Below are 27,459 nucleotides of genomic sequence, written 5' to 3' on the forward strand. Positions count from 1 at the left end.
AGGAGACATACAAATGACAAACAGGCACATGAAAACATAGTCAACGCTGCTAATTATAAGAAAAATGCAAATCAAAATGAGATATCATCTTACACCCGTCAGAATGACTATCCTCCAAAAGATAACAAATGTTGGAAAAGATATTGGGAAAAGGGAACCCTTGTACACTGTTGGAATATAAATTGGTGCAACTACTATGGAAAAGTCTATATAGGTCCCTCAAAATACTAAAAATAGAGCTCACATATTATCCATCAATTCTACTGCTGTGTATATGGCTGAAGAAAACAAAACACTAATTTGAAAAGATATATGTACCCTAATATTTGTAACAGCATTATTCACAATAGGTAAAATATAGAAGCGACCCAAATGTCCATCAACAGATGAATTCCAAAAGAAGAGATGTATACATTTATAGTGGGTTATTACTCAAGCGTAAAAAGAGTTAAATTTGCCATTCACAACAACATGGATGGACCTAGAGGTTATTATGCTTAGTGAAATAAGACAGAGAAAGACAAACACTATATGTTATCACTTATATGTGAAATCTAAAAAAAAATAGAAAACAAAAGAAAAAACTCCAAACAACATGAATGTTCATAAAAGACAGATAAACAGTCACAGATACAGAAAACAAACAAATGGATACCAAGGGGGAGAGGGAAGGGGGGAGTGGGAGGATAAGGGCATCAGATTCAGGGATGCAGACTACTATTTATAAAATAGATGAACAACAGTGATGTATTATACAGCACAGGGAAATATAGACATCATTCCTTATAACTTTAGAGTATAATCTACAAAAAACACTGAACCATTATGCTGTATACTGCAAACTAACATAATATTGTAGATCAACTGTATTTCAATAAAAAAGAAAGATTATGGCTTCCCTATATTGGAGAACATAATTAATGAAAAGAGGAAGTAGCATAATTGACTTAGAAAAGGAACATATGATTATTGATGAATTAAACAAAAAAAGCTTTAAACATAAGCAATGCAGTGTTAGGCACTTCTAACATATGTGAAATTAAAATAAGGAATGCATTTAAAGAATGTTCATGTGAAGCTCTTAAAATTAAACTTGAATAGCAAGCAACAAAGAAACAGAGGGCCTTAATGTATATTAAGATCCCAATTACTCACAATATTAGGAAGGAAATCTTTGTTTAAAAAAGAGGAAATATCTTGACAAATGGAAGTGATTCTATTTTTTATATTAACAAGAAATAAGTAAAACAGCACAATTTATAGTTAGACCAGTAGTGGCAATTGATAGCAAGAGGTGAACAAGATAAGGTAATACTTCAGGGAAAGAGCAGCATATATTTTACAGCTAGAAAATTAGACAAAAGTTTTTATATGCAGTACCCTCTAATTCTCCTTTTATAGGAGATTTTCAGGAAAATTGGAAATATTGAGGGAATATTTCACCCAAAGATGGGCACAATAAAGGACAGAAACAGTAGAGACCTAGTAGAAGCAGAAGAGATCAAGAAGAGTTGGAAAGAATACATGGAAGAACAGTACAGAAAAGATCTTGAACCAGATAACCACATGATGTGATCACTCACCCAGAGCCAGACCTTCTGTAGTGCGAGGTCAAGTGAGCCTTAGAAAGCATTGCTGTCAGTAAAGCTAGTGGATGAGATGGAACTCCAGTAGAGCTATTTATAACCCTAAAAGATGATGTATCAAAGTACTACACTCAATATGTCAGCAAATTTGGAAAACACAGGAGTGGCCGCAGGACTGAAAAAGTCAGCCTCATTCCAATTCTGAAGAAGGGCAGTATGAAAGAATATTCAAACCACGGGACAATTGAACTCCTGTCCCATGCTAGTACATGAAGTGAAGACGCTCAGTCATGTCCAACCCTTTGCGACCCCATGGACTGTAGCCTATCATGCTCCTCCGTCCATGGGATTTTTCAGGCAAGAATACTGGAGTGTGTTGCCATTAGTAAGGTCATGCTCAAAATCTTGCATGCTAGGCTTCAGTATTATATGAACCAAGAACTTCCAGATATCCAAACTGGGTTTACAAAAGGCAGAGGAACCAGAGATCAAATTGAAAACATTTGCTGGATAATGGAGAAAGCAAGAAAATTCCAGAAAAACATCTCCCTCTGTTTCATCGACTACACCAAAGTCTTTGACTGTAAAGATCATAACAGACTGTGGAAAACTCTTAAAGAGATGGGAATACCAAACCGTCTTGCCTGTCTCCTGAGAAACCTGCATGTGGGTCAAGAAGCGACATTTAGAACCCCATATGGAACAACGACCTGGTTCAGGATTGAGAAAGGAGTACAACAAAGCTGTTAATTTCACCCTGTTTAGTTAACCTATATGCTGAGCACATCATGAGGAGTGACAGGCTGGATGAGTTATAAGCTTGTATCAAGATAGGTGGGACAAACATCAACAACCTCAGATACGTGGGTGATACCACTCTCATGGAAGAAAGTGAAGAGGAACCAAAGCATCTTTTGATGAGGGTGAAGGGCAAGAGTGAAAAAGCCAGCTCAAAACTAAATATTAAAAAATCTAAAATTATGGCCTCTGGTCCCATCATTTCATGGCAAATAGAAGGGGAAAAGGTGGAAACAGTAACCAATTTCCTCTTCTTGGGCTCTAAAATCACTGGGATGGTGACTGCAGGCATGAAATCAGAAGATGATTGCTTCTTGGCAGGAAAGCTATGACAAACATAGACAGTGTGTTGAAAAGCAAAGACATCACTTTGCAACAAAAGTCTGGATCGTCAAGAGTATGGTCTTTCCAGTGGTCACATAGACTTGTGAGAGCTCTCTCTCTCTCTCTCTCTCTCTCTCTCTCTCTCTCTCTCTATATATATATATATATATATATATATATATCATAAAGAAGGCAGAGCACCAAAGTATTGATGCTTTTGAACTGTGGTACTGTAGAAGACTCCCGAGAGTCCATTGGACTGCAAGGAGATCCAACCAGTCCATCCTAAATATCAACCCTGAATATTTATTGAAAGGACTGATGCTGAAGCTGAAGCTCCAGTATTTTGGCCATTTGGTGAGAAGAGCTGACTCACTGGAAAAGACCCTGATCCTGGGAAGACTCAGGGAAGAAGAAAAAGAGAGTGTCAGAGGATGAGGTGGCTGGATGGTATCACCAAGGCAATGAACATGAACTTGGGAACTTGGGCAAATTTCGTGAGATGGTGAGGGACAGAGAGGCCTGGTGTGCTGCAGTCCATGGGTAGCGAAGAGTCCGACAGCACTGGGCAACTGAAAAACAAAGGAATACATTACACATATAATAATTATCAACGTGCCATTTGGTCCATGTTTCAGGAACAGGAATGGATACAACTTCAGCACACAAATAAGAATCAGTTACTGCAGTACCCTGAGCTGTTTTCCTGGTTGGTCTTATATCTTGTTTTCCTCTGATCAAGGACAGAAACACAGTTACAGGCTAGTAACTAGTAACTTGGAATGTTGTTCATTACGTAATTAGCGATTGTTACAACTGACTATTGTAAGTGACTTCTTTTCAAGGATAAATTTACTTTAAAATATTTCAAATGTCAAGGAAATGACTGGATCATAGAAAAAGCAAGAGAGTTCCAGAAAAACGTCTATTTCTGCTTTATTGACTATGCCAAAGCCTTTGACTGTGTGGATCACAATAAACTGTGGAAAATTCTGAAAGAGATGGGAATACCAGACCACCTGATCTGCCTCTTGAGAAATTTGTATGCAGGTCAGGAAGCAACAGTTAGAACTGGACATGGAACAACAGACTGGTTCCAAATAGGAAAAGGAGTTCGTCAAGGCTGTATATTGTCACCCCGTTTATTTAACTTATATGCAGAGTATATCATGAGAAATGCTGGACTGGAATAAACACAAACTGGAATCAAGATTGCTGGGAGAAATATCAATAACCTCAGATATGCAGATGACACCACCCTTATGGCAGAAAGTGAAGAGGAACTCAAAAGCCTCTTGATGAAAGTGAAAGTGGAGAGGGAAAAAGTTGGCTTAAAGCTCAACATTCAGAACACGAAGATCATGGCATCCAGTCCCATCACTTCATGGGAAATAGATGGGGAAACAGTGTCAGACTTTATTTTTCTGGGCTCCAAAATCACTGCAGATGGTGACTGCAGCCATGAAATTAAAAGATGCTTACTCCTTGGAAGGAAAGTTATGACAAACCTAGATAGCATATTCAAAAGCAGAGACATTACTTTGCCAACAAAGGTCCATCTAGTCAAGGCTATGGTTTTTCCTGTGGTCATGTATGGATGTGAGAGTTGGACTGTGAAGAAGGCTGAGCACTGAAGAATTGATGCTTTTGAACTGTGGTGTTGGAGAAGACTCTTGAGAGTCCCTTGGACTGCAAGGAGATCCAACCAGTCCATTCTGGAGATCAACCCTGGGATTTCTTTGGAAGGAATGATGCTAAAGCTGAAACTCCAGTACTTGGGCCACCTCATGTGAAGAGTTGACTCATTGGAAAAGACTCTGATGCTGGGAGGGATTGGGGGCAGGAGGGGAAGGAGACGACAGAGAATGAGATGGCTGGATGGCATCGCTGACTCGATGGACGTGAGTCTGAGTGAACTCCGGGAGTTGGTGTGGACAGGGAGGCCTGGCATGCTGCGATTCATGGGGTCACAAAGAGTTGGACACGACTGAGCGACTGATCTGATCTGATCTGATGCTTTCAGAATGTGAATGAAAACAGTCATTATTTCTCCTACTCATATCACAGCATGGGTGAAGGTACCCTAGAACCCCAGCAGAGTGCAGAACCATAGTTGTTTGTTTTTTTATTCTAAATTTTAAAATAGAAGGTTAGGTTAGGCAATCTCTAACTGTCATTCCAAGTAAAGGATGATGTACTATCCTGGGTAAGATCCTGGAACAAAGATATTAAGGAAAAAAAACTAAGAAGATATAAAATGAGTATGAACTTAATTATAAGCTATTGGTTCATTTATTTTAGCAAATTTATCATATTAAGATGTTAATAATGAGAGAAACTAGGTATAGTGTATATGGGAAGTCTTTGTCCTATTGTTGCAACTCTTCTGTAAAGTTCTCTCTACTGAGTTAAATTTACTTAAAATTAGTTATTTCACAGAATATTTTAAATGATTTAAACAAGGTAATGAGCTTATCCGTTACCCCTCAAATTTTTGGTGTGTCCATTTTTGATTCCCTGAAGCCCATTCTCTATTTTCAGGTAATTACTAATATGCTTTCTGCTTAAGAGGAATAAATTTTGAATTTTCTTGAGTTCTATAAAAAAAAAATCCTTCAAATGCACTGTTTTTGGTCTTTATTCAACCCGCATAATTAATTTGGACTTCTTTCATCCAGCATCATTACTTTGGTATCCAGTCATTTAGTTATGCATTTCAGTGGTTCAATTCCTTCCTTAGTGTTTCTGGATAATATTATTTGTATGAAAGTTTCAATACCACAATTTTTCTCTCCATGGATCTATGAATGGATCTCTGAAGTTTTGGGGTATTATATATAAAGCTACTAGAAACATCACTGTATATGTTTTTATGTGCATTTATAATTTCATTTCCCATTGATAAATACTTAGAGCTAGCATGGCTACACTGCATGTTAATTGCAATTTTAAATTTTTACAGAAACTTCCAAGCAAAAAAATTGTAGTAATATTTTGCATTCCAACTATCAGTGTATGAGATTTCCAGTCACTCTATAACCGCTCCAGTACTTAGATTGGGAGTCTTTTTTAAAAATTATTATTTTAGCAATATAATAGATGTACAATACTATCTCATTATTTTGCTAATTTACATTTTGCAAATGACTAATGATGTTGGACATTTATGTGTTATTTGACCTCCATGTATCTTCTTGAGCCAAATATTTGTTCAGATGCTTTGCCTATTTTTTAATTGAGTTGTTTTCTTATTTTTTAGTTTTGAATGCTTTTCTAATCTAGAAGTATAAATCCATTATCACATGTGCCTCTGCATAATTAGTAAGTAGGAGTCTTTATGGTGTCTATTCTCAGAAGACAAATATCTCTAAATTTTTGGCCTAAGAAGAGGTCTATCTATTTATACACTCATTTCTTTGTGACAGTTCCTTCCAAATTCTTTACCTCCTGGCCATTTGTCAGCTATAGTCCATGAATCAATGTACATTTTTACTTTGGATCATGTTTCCTGAATGAAGCATATATTATGAGAATTTCATCCAGTAAGAGGATTTTCTTTATCATTCTTCAGGATTACTCCTGGCTTGTGCCAGAATATTGTGCAGATCCCTCTGAAAAAGAACTTCAGAATTATTAATCTAGAGAAAATGTAATATTAAGAATATAACAAAAGACAAATGATTTAGGTGGCAGTATAGCTGAAATCAACATACAGGAAGTATAAAACAACTTCTTGTGTTAATTGTGCATTAGAGATTTCCTAGCTAATCTAACATATGCCACTATCACTGAACAATGCAATGTTATTGGACTCTCCCAAATTTATAAATAACTAGAAGGCCAAAGGTCAAGTGTTTCTCCATTGTATTCAACAGCGATTCAAGAGGTGTTTTTCAAAAGGTAACTAATTATTTTGTAAAGAAGGTAGGGATTGTTGTAAACCTTCAATTATTGATATAATCCTCTTAACTCAGCTTCCCACTATTCCACATATTTCAGACGTGACTTTTAGAGTCTGGTGAAATATTTAAGTCTGTGTACTAAACTATGACATAAAATACAACAGCTGGCCTAACTTTGCTACTTAGGTCTTCTTCACTGAATTGTAAAGTTCAGTAAGGCTGAAACAAAAATTGCCACTCTCGCATTCACAACTTTGATAGCAGCAGCTCTCTGTAATTCTCCTGAGGCAGCTTTTGGGGCAGAGAGAGAACATTCTAAAAGTTTCCCCCTTGCTTCTTGCACATGGGCTCAAATTCCCTTCATAGATCATGGACAAATTACAAGGATCGTGGCAGTTGTGAAGCATAGCTAGTCAAAGAATATACACAGAAACTAAAGAAATAAGTACATTTTGGAAACCTTATTGTATCTTACCTTGGGTAGAACTTACGCTACAAATCCATTTATTGTCTGCTGCCCATCAAACGCTGCTCTGTTTGGTGAACTGTAGTGGCACTCAAGATGCATAGGAAGTAGTTTACAAAAATCTTCATAAGGTCTGACTATTTTTTTCTTTCCCTGTATTCAGACTTTCTCAGGAAAAGTAGTAATGATTCAGTGCTTATGATCATAAGCTGTGTTTATAGTGCTTAAGATCAATTTAGATGTCTTCCTCAAGGGTACTTGTCCTTCCATTTATTGAAAGGACTCTGAGTCTATGATCTGACATCTGGAAGTTGGCAAAGGACTGTGACTCTATTGTAGTGTGTCAAAAGTAAATTCAGCTTGCCAGACTTAGAATTATTAAATTTATGCAAATTAAGCTAGCCTTTTGTGAAATATGCAAATATTTCATTCTTCATATTCCATAAATATTTTTGCTTCTAAAGGAGATATTTAAGAATCAAGCTATTTTGCCACTCTTGTTGCAGAAAATCCACCATTCTTCTTTATAGAATATTGATTACAATCATCTTTCTCTTTATTATTAATTCACAAGTGAAAATTCATGGTGGGTGTATTTGATTGATGGAGCCATCACTCTACCTGTAAGGAGGGTAGAAAAGTAATGTTTTAATAAGAATGGAGAATAGCACTTGAGAACTGGTATTGAAATTCTTTACCACCCATAAGCTCTGTGAGTTGAGGGAGTCAGTTGCATACTGTACTTCATTTTCTTTATCCACAAACTAGGAATAATAGCAACTACCTATGAGGGCTACAGATAAGATTCAATTATTTAATTAATACAAACTTCTCTTAACATATTTCCAGTACATAAGACTCAATTAGTATTAGCTTCTTTCCAACAATATCATTTCTATTATCATTATTTGACATGTTCAACTTATTCATAGGATAAAATCCTCTGCTTTCTCCAATATTCATAAGCTCAGAAATTTCCCACGTTTAGAAGTGCTATTGTGGTATCTTGAATCAAAAAGCATAAGAGTGCTATATAAATTAAGCATTCAATTCACAATCTGTCAATCAAAGCTTTCTTTCATTCATTTCTTTCATTCATTTCATCCTACCTATCTAAAACATTTTGCCCATTTTCCATGTTATAATTTACAGCCATCTAAGTCAAGATTTTTGTATCTGGAGCTGTTGACCATCACCTGTCACTCACTGTGCCAATATAATTAAAAGTTTTAGGCACTGTCACTCTATCATGTAAAACAAGCCTCATTAATTATGTTGCTTTATAATACCATCCTTGATTTTGTGAATATCACTACCCACATTGCAGTAGTGGTTTATAAAAGTAGTGTTAAAATCACTGAGGCAGACATTGATTATCTACATCATAGCTTATAGAATTATGTTTTTGCAGCCTAGAAATAGATAAGATAACAACGGCAGTGGAGGGGTGGCGGGGAATGAACCACAGCAAAACTAAGGAACTAACGTCTTTTATAAATTAATCTGCTAGTTGTATATAAAGTATTTGTATAACAGTGTTTCAGAGTAGGCATGACTTTGGAGAAGCAAGCTGATGTGAGTCTGGATTTATTATTGGCAGAAAAATATGAATAATAGCTTTGATTTTACAAAGAAAAATAATCAGTAGTGCTTTGTGATGGGATTGGGCTGGGATTTAAATAGGATTGTGGCTTGATTAGGACTGTATCCAAGTGATTATTGATATAAATGGTTAAATAATAATAAAAATATCAACTTTGGATTACAGATGATAGGTTCATTATAGGAGTCATTGAGTTTGAGTTAGCATGAGTATATTCACAGGCTGCGATTGCACCTAGGTATGCAGTTTTGAAAGTTGTCAAAGATGCTGGATGAGGAGTTCACAATAAATGTTTACAAGTCATCAATATTGCAATGATTGTTAAGGTCATGAAAGTGGTTGAAACTGTTAAGGTTGGAAGCAAATAAAAATAAAAATAATTTAGTAAAATATCTTTAGAAACACCCTCATCTGGATGTGAGTTTAAGCAAAAGAGAAAAATATGAGCCTTAGAGAGGTGATGAGAAAATAGCCACAGGGTATAACACAGCCCCAGACGGAAAACAGCATGAAACTATAGTATTGTGTGAGGCAGAAAAGTTATGGAAGCCAGCGAAAAATGACAATGTCCCTTCTCAGAAAAAACTGCTATGAAATGCAGAAAATCAGTATTTTGAAGTTGAGTATAAATGTTTTCCAAAGCTAATGTTTATATGATTAATAGTTTATTAAAAAAAAAAAGAGTTGAGAGAAGAAGGCAGTCATGGAAATACAATAACTACTCTGTACACAGAAGAAAACCTATACAAGACAAAATAAAGAAATGAAGCAAGAAAATTTGTTCATTCAAATACCTTTAACATACAAATAAGTATAGTCAACAAAATCAAAAGAAAAATATTCTCCCAGAGACCCTTGGTCAAATTTCCTAGTTAGAATCCTGACATCCTTTAGTATTCACCATTTAATTAGTATTATTGCTCCTCTTTCTAGATAATGAAAGATGAAAATCCAAGTATCTAATTATCAACTCATTTTCAAATAAATTCCACTAATAAAAATACCTGAAGCAAAAGGTAATTTTCTCATTATAATACTGAAAATGATAATAATTAATAATTTATTTTGCTAAATATCCTTTATAATTTATAGCTTCTATTGGAGCTTTCCCAATAAATCTCTTGTATGAAACAATAGATATAATTGGAAGTCATCAATCATAATTTTTATTTGAAAAATGTCATAAGCAGAGTAAGCCCTGTCAGCCCCATTTTTACCTACATTTTACTCATTGTTCAGTGGTGGTGAAAGTCACTCAGTTATGTCTGATGTTTGTGATCCCAGGGACTACACAGTCCATGGGATTCTCCAGGCCAGAATACTGGAGTGGGTAGCCTTTCCCTTCTCCAGGGGATCTTCGCAACCAGGGATCAAACCCAGGTCTCCCACATTGCAGGAGGATTCTTTACCAGGTGAGCCACCAGGGAAGCCCTAAGTGCATAACTTATGACCATTGGCAAGAACTCATTGTTAATAGACTTTGATAATCAGAAAATATACTTTAAAATATTTTGGGTATTATATGAAATCATAGATAAATGGGCCAATAAATAAACATATTTTACATTATGAATGAATGAATACAGCATTTGAGGCCATGTGTATCCTTCAAATCAGAAACTTCTTTGATGACCCAACCAAGTTTTTCTTATAGAGACACAGGAGATAAAGACTGCATTTTATTAAGACAAAAGGTATAGATTTGAGTACACTGGAATTCCCCCCCAACAAAATTGGTTGACTAATCTTCAATGTAATGATTATGCCAAAAACAATAATCAGTTTTATGTTTACCTGTTACACTGGTGTGGAGACTTATGATTATATATTAATTATATTTGAAATTCAAAGATATCATGTATTGATTATTAATTGATGGCTTCCCTGTGGTTCAGATGGTACAGAATCTGCCTGCAGTCTAGGAGTCCTGGGTTAGATTTCTGGATTGGAAAGATCTTCTGGAGAAGAAAACGACCCCACACTACAGTATTGCTGCCTGGAGAATCCCATGGACAGAGGAGCCTGGCGGGCTACAACCCATGGGGCTGCAAAGAGTTGGACACAACTGAGTAACTAATGCTATTGATTATTAACACAAAGCCACAAAGGCATTGAGACAAAAAAATTACTTTGCTTTTTTGAAATTATTAAAAGCTAACTAGCTCAAAGCACTTTTATAAAAAAAATGATCTCAGATCATTCAGAACATTATTCGTTTTTTATTTTAAATTAGATACACCACATGTACTCACACTTGAATGTAGTCACATAGCAAGTAACTTTTGTTTGTAATTAAACATTTGTGCTTTTTTAACGTTAGTAGGAATGCTACATTTTGCCCTCCCTTCAAACTTCTTCCTCCCATTCTTTAGCAGCAGGCAAGGTGTCTGCCTGTCTCTGTAATATGAATGGTTGAACATTTCTTGTAAAGAATGGAATACAGTATGCTGTAGGAATTGCATAAAAAATCCTCCGTGAATGGAAAAAAAAAGGCTCTGGGACCTTGGATGTCACTTCCAGGAGAGACAAATTTATAAGCATAACAATCTGTCTTTTATAACTGACATCTAAGGTCCCAGAGGCCCTTTCCCTATCACTAAGGATATTTCATGCATTTCCTACAATATGAAAAACCTGTGAGTGTAACATTTAGCCATTTTTGCTGCACATAAAAGGAATTTTTTTTATTTTGTTGTAGATCCATACCCAAAATCAATTTTAATATTAAAGTTTCATCTTCAAAAGGAATGAGACTTCTACACCATTGCAATAAAGAAATGCTAAAAAATTAAGCTTACTCAGCAATTTACTATTTCACCAGGAACTAATAATAGAGAGGCCATCCACCCTTGTAGTGTAACAGTCACCCAGTGAGGTATATTCTCTTTGGGACTCAAAGAGGTGTGGCTGTCACTCACAGAACAGTGGTAGAAACACAAATGACTGCTTTAGTGGCCTGAAGAGCTAAGTGAGCTTTTCAAAGTAACATTTGCCATGGAGTATCTAAGGCATTAAGAAAAATAATAACTGTGGCTCAAGGAAGCTAAATGATACAACACCACAAGGCTGCAGAAATTATCCTAAAACTGTTGGAAATCATGGAAATGTCTTGACCAATCAGTGGGGTCATGCAGACACAAAGGCTGACTCCACCTTCAGGGCAAAAATTTTTTTTCAAAGATTCATTTCTCCTTATGACCAAAATTGCACTACTTTGTCAGAGTTAAGCAAGGAGTATAGCAATATGGATTCCACTGACCTACAAGCATGGAAAAATCAATTCACTTAAGCTTACTTTTGCTTCTCTAAACAATGTTTTGTAGTTTTCAGTACACAGGTCTTATACACATTTAACTATATTAGTCAACAAAATATTGCATATTTTGGGTGCTACTTAATCACATTTTTATTGCTAGTAAATAGAAGTTATAGGTTAACAGCTGTACTGATTGCTCATTTATTCATGCTTTTAATAACATGGAGCTATCCATTTTAAAAGGGTGAGTTTTATGGTATGTGCTGCTGCTAAGTCACTTCAGTTGTGTCCGACTCTGTATGACCCCAGAGATGGCAGCCCACAAGGCTCCCCCATCCCTGGAATTATCCAGGCAAGAACACTGGAGTGGGTTGCCATTTCCTTCTCCAATACAGGAAAGTGAAAAGTGAAAGTGAAGTCGCTCAGACGTGTCTGACTCCTAGCGACCTCATGGACTGCAGCCTACCAGGCTCCTCCGTCCATGGGATTTGCCAGGCAAGAGTACTGGAGTGGGTTGCCATTGCTTTATGGTATATAAATTAGGTGAATAAAGTTGACTCAAGAAGAAATATGCAGTGTCCTTACTGTATAAGTGTTAGTCACTCATTTGTGTCCGACTCTTTGCAACCCCATGGACTGTAGCCCTCCAGGCTCCTCTGTCCATAAGATTCTCCAGGCAAGAATACTGGAGTGGGTTGCCATTCTCTTCTCCAGGGGATCTTCCTGACCCAGGGATCACACCTTGGTCTCCTGCACTGCAGGCAGATTCTTTACGATCTTGAGCCACCAGGGGAACTCCATACTGTATAAGACTTTATAGACAGAAAAATGAGATATTTCCTGTAACATGTTTATCACAGTCCTAAAAAAAAAAACAAAACTGAGGCTTCCCTGATAGCTCAGTTGGAATTTTTGGTAAAGAATCTGCCTGCATTTCAGGAGACCCCGGTTCGAAGATCTGCTGGAGAAGGGATAGGCTACCTGCTCCAGTATTCTTGGGCTTCCCTTGTGGGTCAGCTGGTAAAGAATCTGCCTAATGCTTGACAAAAATTATTATAGCTCTTATCAATATTTTAATTCTGTATAGTTACATATTTTCTTTACTATATACTAAACATCCATTGCCACATATATACTTGAGAATTCATGTAGAATATTATCCACATATATAAACAGGATATATTACTGGAGATTTTCAAATATTTTAATATTATTTGCAAAGATCCTTATGAATACAAAAATTATCATTGGTTTCAGTCTCCAAATGGAGTCCTTTGAAGTTATTCTCAGTTGCCTGCTTTTAATACTCCCGCTCATACACTTGCCTTGCTTACCCAGAATTTCACTGTTTCACTTTGTTGACAGTTATGCTCAGAAAACTTTCATGTGAGTGCTTTGCTCACATTTTTCCTCAAAGTTATTTGTTGACACTGCTTGTCTTAATCTTTGAGAAGGATTCTGCTGCTGCTGCTGCTGCTAAGTCGCTTCAGTTGTGTCCGACTCTGTGTGACCCCATAGACAGCAGCCCACCAGGCTCTGCCATCCCTGAGATTCTCCAGGCAAGAACACTGGAGTGGGTTGCCATTTCCTTCTCCAATGCATGAAAGTGAAAAGTGAAAGTGAAATCGCCGAGTCTTGTCCGACTCAGCGACCCCATGGACTGCGGCCCACCAGGCTCCTCTGTCCATGGGATTTTCCAGGCAAGAGTGCTGGAGTGGGGTGCCATTGCCTTCTCCGTAAGAAGGATGACTGTCTCTTATTGAACACTTCTGTTGTGCTCCTGTGCTTCACAGTTTATTATTGCAGCTATTGTCTCTTCACCTTCCATCCACAGTATTCTTGGCAATAGAAATTTAAATTCCTTTAGAGATGAATTTATTTATATGCAATATTAAATTAAAAAATAAACTAAGAGTAATAGTAATAATTATACATACATGTAGGGCTTCCCAGGTAACTCAAACAGTAAAGAATCTGCCTGCAATGCATGAAACCTGGGTTCAGTCCCTGAGTTGGGAAGATCCCGTGGAGAAGCGCATGGCAATCCACTCCACTATTCTTCCCTGGAGAATTCCATGGACAGAGGAGCATGGTGGGCTTCAGTCCATGGGGTCACGAAGAGTTGGACACATCTGAGCAACACACACATATATATACATTTATATACAATGTACCACATGACAGGGAGTCCAGTGGTACACATATACACAAGTATACAGTTCTATATACACATGTATATAGTTGAATCCACAAAACAAGTAGGGACTGGGTGCTAATTATACTTCTATTTACAACTAAATTTGTAGAACAGAGTAATTAAATGGCTTCTCTAAATTATGACAATGTTTAAGCAGCCTCATACTGAGGCAGTGTGCAATCTTGTAACTAGAATCTCAAACATTATATTCTCTTACCATTCAAAATTCTCTTTTTGATAAGATGAGTAATATTAAATTAGTTACGATGAATTACAGAACTTAAATGATCCATGGTTAAATCAATTCATTTTATATCCTGGAGCAAAAATACAATGATAGGCATAGACTTCATGTTTTTAACATTTAAATTCAAGGTGACTATATCCAGAACACACATTCAAACTTATATAATGTAGCTTCACATTCCACTTTTAAAATGTTAGTCCTTCTTGGACAATTAACTTGGATTCCAAGTAAGATTGCAGGACATTATGCTTCCATAAAACAGATATGTCCCTGTGCTTTAATTAACTTGTATCTTAAAGCTATGCATCAAATGTTGGCTTTTAGATGCCTTAGAGAAGTTTTTGGCTACATACATTTTGAAGGTGTTTCTGAATCAATTGTCTAAATATAATGAAAAGTTAATGACATTATTTTGCTATATTATTCACAGTTCTTTCAAAAATAGCTCTTGATACTGTATTTAGCTAGCTTTGAACTCAGTCTTAGACTATCTATCTAAACATCTGCTGCTGCTAAGTCGCTTCAGTCGTGTCCGACTATGTGCGACCCCATAGATGGCAGCCCACCAGGCTCCCCCATCCCTGGGATTCTCCAGGCAAGAACACAGGAGTGGGGTGCCATTTCCTTCTCCAATGCATGAAAGTGAAAAGTGAAAGTGAAGTTGCTCAGTTGTGTCCGACTCCTAGCCACCCCATGGACTGCAGTCTACCAGGCTCCTCCATCCATGGGATTTTCCAGGCAAGAGTACTGGAGTGGGGTGCCATTGCCTTCTTATCACACACACACACACACATATATATACACACATATATATATATATGTATATACACATATATTTATACATGCTACTGCTGCTAAGTCACTTCAGTCGTGTCCGACTCTGTGAGACCCCATAGACGGCAGCTCACCAGGCTCTGTGGGCTGGAGACCTGGGATTCTCCAGGCAAGAACACTGGAGTGGGTTGCCATTTCCTTCTCCAATGCATGAGAGTGAAAAGTGAAAGTGAAGTCGTTCAGTCGTGTCCGACTCTTCACGACCCCATGAACTGCTGCCCACCAGGCTCCTCTGTCCATGGGATTTTCCAGGAAAGAGTACTGGAGTGGGGTGCCATCGGCTTCTCTGATATTTATACATATATATATTTGACTGTGTGGATCACAATAAACTGTGGAAAATTCTGAAAGAGATGGGAATACCAGAACACCTGATCTGCCTCTTGAGAAATTTGTATGCAGGTCAGGAAGCAACAGTTAGAACTGGACATGGAACAACAGACTGGTTCCAAACAGGAAAAGGAGTACGTCAAGGCTGTATATTGTCACCCTGTTTATTTAACTTATATGCAGAGTACATCATGAGAAACACTGGACTGGAAGAAACACAAGCTGGAATCAAGATTGCTGGGAGAAATATCAATAACCTCAGATATGCAGATGACACCACCCTTATGGCAGAAAGTGAAGAGGAACTCAAAAGCCTCTTGATGAAAGTGAAAGAGGAGAGTGAAAAAGTTGGCTTAAAGCTCAACATTCAGAAAATGAAGATCATGGCATCTGGTCCCATCACTTCATGGGAAATAGGTGGGGAAACAGTGTCATACTTTATTTTTCTGGGCTCCAAAATCACTGCAGATGGTGACTGCAGCCATGAAATTAAAAGACGCTTACTCCTTGGAAGGAAAGTTATAACCAACCTAGATAGCATATTGAAAAGCAGAGACATTACTTTGCCAACAAAGGTTCATCTAGTCAAGGCTATGGTTTTTCCTGTGGTCATGTATGGATGTGAGAGTTGGACTGTGAAGAAGGCTGAGCACTGAAGAATTGATGCTTTTGAAGTGTGGTGTTGGAGAAGACTCTTGAGAGTCCCTTGGACTGCAAGGACATCCACCCAGTCCATTCTGAAGGAGATCAGCCCTGGGATTTCTTTGGATGGAATGATGCTAAAGCTGAAACTCTGGTACTTTGGCCACCTCATGTGAAGAGTTGACTCATTGAAAAAGACTCTGATCCTGGGAGGGATTGGGGGCAAGAGGAGAAAGGGAGGACAGAGGATGAGATGGCTGGATGGCATCACTGACTTGATGGACATGAGTCTGAGTGAACTCTGGGAATTGGTGACGGACAGGGAGGCCTGGCGTGCTGTGATTCATGGGGTAGCAAAGAGTCAGACACGACTGAGCAACTGATCTGATCTGATCTGATCTGATCATATATATATATATATATATATATATATATATATATATGTATAAATGTATGCCCAGGTGCTAAGTCTCTTCAGTCTTGTCTGACTTTTTGTGACTTCATTAACTGTAGCACTTCAGGCTCCTCTGTCCATGGGAATCCCCAGGCAAGAACACCAGCATGGGTTGCTATGCCCTTATCCAGGGAATCTCTCCTACCCGGGATAGAACCTGCATCTCTTATGTCTCCTGCATTGGCATGCAGGTTCTTTACCACTAGTGCCACCTGAGAAGCCCTTATAAGAACATACATACATATAAACCTTATTATTTACATATGCTATGAACCTTAGCGTGAAAAACTGTAAACTGTCTATGCAGAAGAGGCACACAGATCACAGTCACTCAGATCAGTCTTCACTTTGAATGAACACTTCAGTGTGATCCAAGTAAACTCCTCTTAAGAAATTCATATATGATTTCTACTTATGGTGATGAAAGAAATCCAGTTTGATTCAACATATTACATTTAAATTATTCAGAAAGACATAGGTATATTTCTCATTTCTATAATATATTTTATTATTTGACTATTTGTGCTCAGTTTTGTGACATTCTTTGTTCCCAAAATGAGTTTTCATAAAGCTTTTGCAAATGATCTGTCCCCATGATCATGTAATGTATCTTCTATAGTTTCACGATGCTTTATTTCAGGTGTTTATAGAGATAAGGCCACTGAAAATAGCTTCCGGCAAATAGGGTGGTATAATAAACACCTATTTTATATCCCTTTGCCATTTTAATTTGATTGCTGAGGACTACTAAAAATTGGCAAATAAATAAATTTTCTTTTTGCTCAGTATTTTTTAAAAATTCAATAGCTCTTGTTACCTAGCACATAATACAAAGCTTATGTAATGCTTGGAGTAAATTTACAGAGTAAAATTGAGATAGATGGAGTCTGTTTGGAATTCTAGTATTCTCAGGATATTTAAAGGGGTGATGATGATGAGCTAATAAAAGTATAACTCAAGAAAATCAGACCATATATAAAGAGATCTGAACATACCACTATCAGAAATTAAAGTCAGAAAATATTAAGTATTTCCAAGTAACAAAACAAGGCACAGGAAATAGGTACTTTTTTAAAAAACCTATGCATTTCATTAATGAATGAAGGAACTGTCATTAATATTAGACCGTCATGTCCCTACTTGAATTACTGGCACATTTGTTCAGATTCTTCATTATTTGTAACCTGAAGGAAGGCCTTCAGGTCTTAGCAGCCACTTTAAGAAGGGGCTTTAAGAAGCCAAACCCTGTCTCATTTTCAATTCAAAAGTTGGAAACCAGCCAGTCTTAGCCTTTAATTGGGACCTTAATTGGGTTTTTGATGCCCTAATTATAAATAAGGTAATTGTAGAAATTATAGATGAATTAGAGTAATAATAACTTTAAAATAAATTTTAAGTACTTACAAAATAGATGATTAATATGACAGCACCACCTCAAACATTGCGATGCTTTCTACTTACCTACATGCATGCGTGTTCAGTTACTTCACTCGTGTCCGAGTCTTTGCAACCTATGGACAGTGGCCCACCAGGCTCCTCTGTCCATGGGATTCTCCAGGCAAAAATACTGAAGTGAGTTGCTAAACCCTCCTGCAGGTGATCTTCCCAACCCAGGAATCAAACCAGTATCTCCTGCATCTCCTGTATTGCGGGCAGGTACTTTACCCACCGAGCCACATGGGAAGCCCCACTACATGCATATCTCTCATTAAATCTGGCTTAGATTTCAGGAAATTGAAATTATATAATTATACATATATCTTTGTGATGAATTGCATTCTTATCCTATCCCCAAAGATTTTTTTAAAAATCAGTTTAATATTTAAATAAAAAGACTAACATTACAAAGTTAAAACAATGCACGTGCGCGTGTTTGTGTGTGTTCAGTTGCTCAGTCGAGTCCAACTCTTTGTTGTACCATGTAATGTAGCCTGCCAGACTCCTAGGCCCGTGGAACTTTGCAGGGAAGAATACTGAAGTAGGATACTGTTTCCTGCCCCAGGGTATCTTCCTGATGCTGGGATGGAACCTGCGTCACTTGCATCTCATGCATTGACAGGCGGATTCCTTACCACTAGCAAAACAACATAGATTCAATTCCAAAATCCACAACCTATTTAAAATGCCATTTCATCATTTCTGTAGGTGAATTATTAAACAGATAAATGAATGCCTATTCTTATTAGCTTGAACTTCTAAATATTAAAAATGTTAATGCCTTATTTGAAATAATAAGTCATATTTTAATGTACCTTTAAATAAGTATTTCTACTGTTTGAATCCCATCCTATTTAAGGGGTGGCTCACTTATTTTCTAACTTTGTAACCACCAAATATCTGTTGCACACTTAAAAAAAAATCATCTGTGCTAATCGCCTTTCAGCAATTATATGTCCTTGTCTAATGAAGCAGAATACAATCAGCTCAGATTTTAATTTTAACGACATCTATGTCTGCTTTTTATTTTTATTTTTTTTTATATGTCTGCTTTTTAAACAAAACCACATAACCGACACACAGCCCTTTCATTTGTTACAATGGTCTTGACTAGAACTTTGGCCGAAAGAGCGATTAAATTAACATATACGGCATCACTGAGACTACGTTCATTTTGCTTTTGTCTTGACAGAAATGTTTGGGAAATAGTTGTCAAAGTCTCAGATAACTATCAAATCCTGGCCCAGCTACTTGCACCTGTGTGATATTGTGCTACAATCTGCTGCTTCTGAAAAACAAAGAAATAAAACCTATTGATTATATTTGTTGAGAGTTAAAATATAATACCTACCCAACTCTGCCAGGCAGATAGTTGAAATGGAGAGTAATAAATTGTATCTATAATTATAAAATGACCACAATATCTTGATGATGACACAGCCTAATGATTATTTATACCCATGGAACTCACTACCTGTCAAGTTCAACTGCATATTTCTCTGTATGCCATCAAACTTAACAACACTACTGATTGAATTGAGTTCCTTCAAACCTGTTTCCAGCTCATATCCTGGAGGAAATAGTACTTCATTTAAAATAATAAAATATACTAACAAGAAAATACATTTGTAGTTTCCTAATGACAATATGATTGAAAATATCAAAAAGATGTGAAAATGCCAGAGATTTATTTATTTATTTCAACTTCTAATCTCAAAATTTTAAATGTGGGCCAAAGATCTAAATAGACATTTCTCCAAAGAAGACATACAGATGGCTAACAAACACATGAAAAGATGCTCAACATCACTCATTATCAGAGAAATGCAAATCAAAAACACTATGAGATACCATTTCACACCAGTCAGAATGGCTGCGATCCAAAAGTCTACAAATAATAAATGCTGGAGAGGATGTGGAGAAAAGGGAACCCTCTTACACTGTTGGTGGGAATGCAAACTAGTCCAGCCACTGTGGAGAACAGTGTGGAGATTCCTTAAAAAACTGGAAATAGAACTGCCTTATGATCCAGCAATCCCACTGCTGGGCATACACACTGAGGAAACCAGAAGGGAAAGAGACACGTGTACCCCAGTGTTCATCCCAGCACTGTTTATAATAGCCAGGACATGGAAGCAACCTAGATGTCCATCAGCAGATGAATGGATAAGAAAGCTGTGGTACATATACACAACGGAGTATTACTCAGCCATTAAAAAGAATACATTTGAATCAGTTCTAATGAGGTGGATGAAACTGGAGCCTATTATACAGAGTGAAGTAAGCCAGAAGGAAAAACACCAATACAGTATACTAACGCATATATATGGAATTTAGAAAGATGGTAACGATAACCCTGTATACGAGACAGCAAAAGAGACACTGATGTATAGAACAGACTTATGGACTCTGTGGGAGAGGCAGAGGGTGGGAAGATTTGGGAGAATGGCATTGAAACATGTGAAATGTCATGTATGAAACGAGATGCCAGTCCAGGTTCAATGCACGATGCTGGATGCTTGGGGCTGGTGCACTGGGACGACCCAGAGGGATGGTATGGGGAGGGAGGAGGGAGGAGGGTTCAGGATGGGGAACACATGAGAAATAAAGGAAAAAAAAAAATTTAAATGTACAACCTAAGCTTTTAATTTTCTGTTGATCTATCTTCATACTCACTGATAATTTTCTCAGTTTTCCAGGGTACAAGATGAACAACTCAAAGGCATTATTTACTTCTCTTCTGTTTTTCTGATTTCTATAATTTTTAAGTTTTTCACTTAGTTTCCATCTCCATGTTGAAACCATCTGATCATACATTTTTTCCATTTTTTCAATTAGAAAAATCTAACATATTCAGTTCAGTTCAGTTCAGTCACTCAGTCATGTCCGACTCTTTGTGACCCCATGAATCGCAGCACGCCAGGCCTTCCTATCCATCACAAAATCCCGGAGTTCACTCAGACTCATGTCCATCGATTCAGTGATGCCATCCAGCCATCTCATCCTCTGTCGTCCTCTTCTCCTCCTGCCCCCAATCCCTCCCAGCATCAAAGTCTTTTCCAATGAGTCAGCTCTTCGCATGAGGTGGCCAAAGTACTGGAGTTTCAGCTTTAGCATCATTCCTTCCAAAGAAATCCCAGGGCTGATCTCCTTCAGAATGGACTAGTTGGATCTCCTTGCAGTCCAAGGGACTCTCAAGACTCTTCTCAAACACCACACTTCAAAAGCACCAATTCTTCATGGCTTAGCTTTCTTCATAGTGCAACTCTCACATCCATACATGACCACTGGAAAAACCATAGCTTTGACTAGATGGACCTTTTTTCTAACATATTACACATATCCATTTCACATTTCTCATCTGATCTTCCTGACATATGTGTTATATCTCATTCTGCTTCTAAAATTTTCTTTGTCTTTTCAGACTGTGTTTTTTCTCCTATTTCTGTGCACCTTGTAATTTTTGGCTGAGTGGTGAAAATGTTTTTAGGATACATGATAAGGGTTGTTTGGCTGACTGGCTATCTTTTTTTATTCAAATGCTTGTCTGGTTGTAGTATGGACTCAGTAACACTAATTAATTGACTTGAAATCTGTTAAGCCAAAATTTTTTATGTTTAGTTTTATACTGTAACACGTAGATCAACTTTTATAAATGTCTTACATGCACTTGAAAATGTATGCTCCAGTGGACACATGTCAAGAGATCAATTATTAATGAATATGTTATATATATCTTATATTTCCTGTTGTTTTGTTTTAAAAATTTATCAATAAAATTCAGACTTAAATTGAAGAAGGTAGGGAAAACCACTAGACCATTCAAGTATGACCTAAATCAAATCCCTTATGATAATACAGTGGAAGTGAGAAATAGATTTAAGGGCCTAGATCTGATAGATAGAGTGCCTGATAAACTATGGAATGAGGTTCGTGACATTGTACAGGAGACAGGGATCAAGACCATCCCCATGGAAAAGAAGTGCAAAAAAGCAAAATGGCTGTCTGGGGAGGCCTTACAAATAGCTGTGAAAAGAAGAAAAGCGAAAAGCAAAGGAGAAAAGGAAAGATATAAGCATCAAAATGCAGAATTCAAAAGAATAGCAAGAAGAGATAAGAAAGCCTTCTTCAGCGATCAATGCAAAGAAATAGAGGAAAACAACAGAATGGGAAAGACTAGAGATCTCTTCAAGAAAATCAGAGATACCAAAGGAACATTTCATGCAAAGATGGGCTCAATAAAGGACAGAAAGGGTATGGACCTAACAGAAGCAGAAGATATTAAGAAGAGATGGCAAGAATACACAGCAGAACTGTACAAAAAAGAACTTCACAACCAAGATAATCACGATGGTGTGATCACTGACCTAGAGCCAGACATCCTGGAATGTGAAGTCAAGTGGGCCTTAGAAAGCATCACTACGAACAAAGCTAGTGGAAATGATAGAATTCCAGTTGAGCTATTTCAAACCCTGAAAGATGATGCTGTGAAAGTGCTGCACTCAATATGCCAGCAAATTTGGAAAACTCAGCAGTGGCCACAGGAGTGGAAAAGGTGAGTTTTCATTCCAATCCTAAAGAAAGGCAATGCCAGAGAATGTTCAAACTACCATACAATTGCACTCATCTCACACACTAGTAAAGTAATGCTCAAAATTCTCCAAGCCAGGCTTCAGCAATATGTGAACCATGAACTTCCAGTGTTCAAGCTGGTTTTAGAAAAGGCAGATGAACCAGAGATCAAATTGCCAACATCTGCTGGATCATGGAAAAAGCAAAAGAGTTCCAGAAAAACATCTATTTCTGCTTTATTGACTATGCCAAAGCCTTTGACTGTGTGGATCACAATAAACTGTGGAAAATTCTGAAAAAGATGGGAATACCAGACCACCTGATCTGCCTCTTGAGAAATTTGTATGCAGGTCAGGAAGCAACAGTTAGAACTGGACATGGAACAACAGACTGGTTCCAAATAGGAAAAGGAGTACGTCAAGGCTGTATATTGTCACCCTGTTTATTTAACTTATACACAGAGTACATCATGAGAAATGCTGGACTGGAAGAAACACAAGCTGGAATCAAGATTGCTGGGAGAAATATCAATAACCTCAGATATGCAGATGACACCACCCTTATGGCAGAAAGTGAAGAGGAACTCAAAAGCCTCTTGATGAAAGTGAAAGTGGAGAGTGAAAAAGTTGGCTTAAAGCTCAACATTCAGAACACGAAGATCATGGCATCTGGTCCCATCACTTCATGGGAAATAGATGGGGAAACAGTTGAAACAGTGTCAGACTTTATTTTTTGGGGCTGCAAAATTACTGCAGATGGTGACTGCAGCCATGAAATTAAAAGACGCTTACTCCTTGGAATGAAAGTTGTGACCAACTTAGATAGTATATTGAAAAGCAGAGACATTACTTTGCCAACAAAGGTCCGTCTAGTCAAGGCTATGGTTTTTCCAGTGATCATGTATGGATGTGAGAGTTGGACTGTGAAGAAGGCTGAACACTGAAGAATTGATGCTTTTGAAGTGTGGGGTTGGAGAAGACTCTTGAGAGTCCCTTGGACTGCAAGGAGATCCAACCAGTCCATTCTGAAGGATATCAGCCCTGGGATTTCTTTGGAAGGAATCATGCTAAAGCTGAAACTCCAGTACTTTGGCCACCTCATGTGAAGAGTTGACTCATTGGAAAAGACTCTGATGCTTGGAGGGATTGGGGCAGGAGGAGAAGGGGAGGACAGAGGATGAGATGGCTGGATGGCATCACTGACTCGATGGACATGAGTCTCAGTGAACTCCGGGAGTTGTTGATAGACAGGGAGGCCTGGCGTGCTGCGATTCATGGGGTTGCAAAGAGTTGGACATGACTGAGCGACTGAACTCAACTGAACTGAACTAATGAGGTATTTTCAAAACCTCGCATCATGTTGGTATATTTATCAATTTCTCATTTCAAAAAACTATGAAATTTGCTTTATATTTTTTTAAATTTTATTTTATTTTTAAACTTTACAATACTGTATTAGTTTTGCCAAATATCGAAATGAATCTGCCACAGGTATACCTGTGTTCCCCATCCTGAACCCTCCTCCCTCCTCCCTCCCCATACCCTCCCTCTGGTCCCAGTGCACCAGCCCCAAGCAAAATTGTTATTCTAATATATATATATACACTTAACTTTTATATCCCCTTTGTATGCTAAAGAGCTTTCATATGGTTTAGGTTCATTCTTTGACCCTAAAATATTTTCCCTTGAAATCTACCTGTCAGAAATTCTGCAGTTATATCATTTTATTTGCTAGTATTAGCAGAATAATTTTAATTTGTATTTTATAATTTCAAACTAAACGAGTCTTTAGAATTTAGGCATGTGCCTTGGTAACAGAATGCAGCTATTATAAAACAAGCATTTTAAAATTGAAAAATTTATATTAGAGTTACTCTTAAATGTACAAATCAGTCTAGAAATTTATTTGTTAAGTGAGTAAAAAATTCAACTGTCACCTTCTTATTTACACCCTATTTTTTAAAACCTCATCATCTGGTGAAAAAACTTGAAAATATGAGTGTTTTCTACTTTTAACAGCTTTAATTGCTGAGGGTAATGACTCTGAAAAGAGATTCTATTTTTATTCCCTGGGATGGTCTTCCAATGCAGAATTTTTCAGCATAGCAGTGCAGGTCCTGGGGGATTATGCTAATGGACTCTGTTGCCACCAATAAACACCTTGTTGAATTGGTAGTTACTTCATAGAAAAAAAAAAAGAAGTCACTCTTTAGACTGAGTCTTTTAAACACACTGTGAAATGAAGAGTATGTAAGCTTAAGAGCAATTATTCCCATTATGCACACTTTTATGACTCAAGATATTGAGATAACAAGGAAAATATGTAAAATAGGCATGAACAGAAAGCTCAGCAAAGATGAGATTCTCACTGAGTATAATAGATCAAAAATGCAAATAGGTATATAACACATTTGTAAAATTTTTTAAATTGATCATTTTATACAATACAGAAATGTTGTATTAGTTGATATTTAATTTCATCAAGTGACTAAGTTGCTTCTAATGGCAGATTATGCATTATTAGGGAGGGGAGATCATTTCTATTTTATATCAAGTATGTAGGTTATGTTATTCAGAATACATCAAAAAATCAGAATTTTAACATTAATAATAAATCTCTACTAGGTAAGGGAAAAATAGCAAGTTATCAATAGGACACTAAAGTCTCATGAAAGTCACTTTCTGGATGATCTGATCATCTTCCATTATGTCATCTCTCTAGCACTTTTTAATTAAAAAATGATAAACATTACCCCATGTTCTGTTAAATGGAATGTATTGGAGCACATAAAGTTGAGAATTTTCTTGCGCTTCAATCATACACTTATAAAGGGACTGTAAATTGAAATCTGGGTAGAGGAGATTTTTCAATATACAGTTATTTAATATTGGAAAAAAGTGATAGAAACGGTTCTGTTTATTTAAGCAAAGTTCATCAACAACCTAAATATTTCAAAATTATTAGTCAACTTAAAAATTGTGATAACATATATTTGAGAATTTATAAAAGAAAATCATTCAGCTTACTGAAGACTGCAAAAATGTCAAAATTTATTTATTTATTTATTTATTTATTTACTCTTGACATAGTACTCATACTAGTATTTTGTGTAGCAAGTTGCCAGAAATGTAGTGGCTTAAAACACCTATTTATTATCTAGCAGTTTCCATAGGTTAGGAGTCCAAGCACAGCTTGTTCAAGTATTCTGTTCAGAACTCACAAAGATGCAAAACGGTATCAGTTGCTTTCTCATGTGGAGGATGGATTCTGGAAGTATTTTCTTCCAAGCTCATTCACATGGTTAGCAGAATGTACTTCCTTATGATTATGGAACCAAGGCCCCAGTTTTCACTGGTTGTGGCTGTCGGTCATCACCATGTCCAAGAAACTGCCTGCACTTCCCTGCCAGGAGGGAATTTCCATCAGCATTTTCACATCTCTGTTTAGTTCTCTGAGGTCAGCAGGAGAATAACCCTTAGACAATCTGGCAAGATGGAGTTTCATATGTGCATTGTAATTTAATCATGGGAGTGACATACCATTCCCTTTGTTATACTCTGCTTGTCAGAAGCAAGTCAAAATTTCCATCCACCCTCAAGGGGATGAGCTTATACAAGAATTTGACACATTGGGGGTTACCCTAGGGTGAGTCCACTCAGAGTTCAGTTTCACTCATAATCTTTGTACATATTATATTATATATATTAAGAACATATATGATAAACATATTATAATCTTTGTATAATTTATATTACATAATATATATATATAAATAATGTATAAATAGAAATTATAAATAAAGTTTTGTATAGTAAAATTTTTATCTGTAATAAAATCAGCCCTTACTTAACAAGACTCTTCAAAACTCTTTTGAGTAAGTTATCAATAACCACTTTGAACATCAAATCATATGGGTTAAAATAAATGCTTAGAATAGTGTTTTGAACATGGTAAATATGCAATAAATGTAGTTTATCAATATTATTTTGTTTTAATTATATTAAATATTATTGGCATCTGGTCCCATCACTTCATGCAAATAGATGGGGAAACAATGGAAACAGTGACAGACTTCATTTACTTAGGCTCCAAAATCACTGCAGATGGTGCCTGTGGCCATGAAATTAAAATATGCTTGTTCCTTGGAAGAAAAGTTATGACCAACCTAGACAGCATATTAGAAAACAGAGACAAAAGGTCCATCTAGTCAAAGCTAACAAAGGTCCATCTAGTCAAAGCTATGGTTTTTCTAGGAGTCATGTATGGATGTGAGACTGAGTAAAAAGACCGTATAAAGACTGAGTGCCAAAGAATTGATGTTTTCAAACTGTGGTGCTGGAGAAGACTCTTGAGAGTCCTTTGGCCTGCAAGGAGATCAAACCAGTGAATCCTACTATGACAGGAAAAATAATGGTGAGGTTGGGGTGACAGAAAAATTAGCAACCAAAAACAGGACAAAGTTTGAACTACTTGACTGGAAAAAAGAGTGCAGGATAACATACCAGACATGCCTTATATTCTGTGGGGATTCACACAGGGCTGGTTTTCTTAATTAACACAGACTTGCAAGGCAAAGAAAAAATATTTAGTCAGAATGATTAAAAGATGGTTTCACAAAGACATGTATGTAGTATTGGGTTTGTCTTTGGGATATGTTCATAGTGAGTGGCACTTATTATCTGTCCTCGAGATGAGACGTGAGAGAAGATAATTTTCCTGGACTCACCAATGTCAGCTTACTATCAGATCAGATCAGTCACTCAGTCGTGTTCGACTCTTTGCAACCCCATGAATCGCAGCACGCCAGGCCT

Source organism: Bos grunniens, chromosome 12 (assembly GCF_055505025.1).
Source record: "Bos grunniens cultivar Pamir isolate PY7600 chromosome 12, Bosgru_T2T1.0, whole genome shotgun sequence".
Taxonomy (NCBI): Eukaryota; Metazoa; Chordata; class Mammalia; order Artiodactyla; family Bovidae; genus Bos; species Bos grunniens.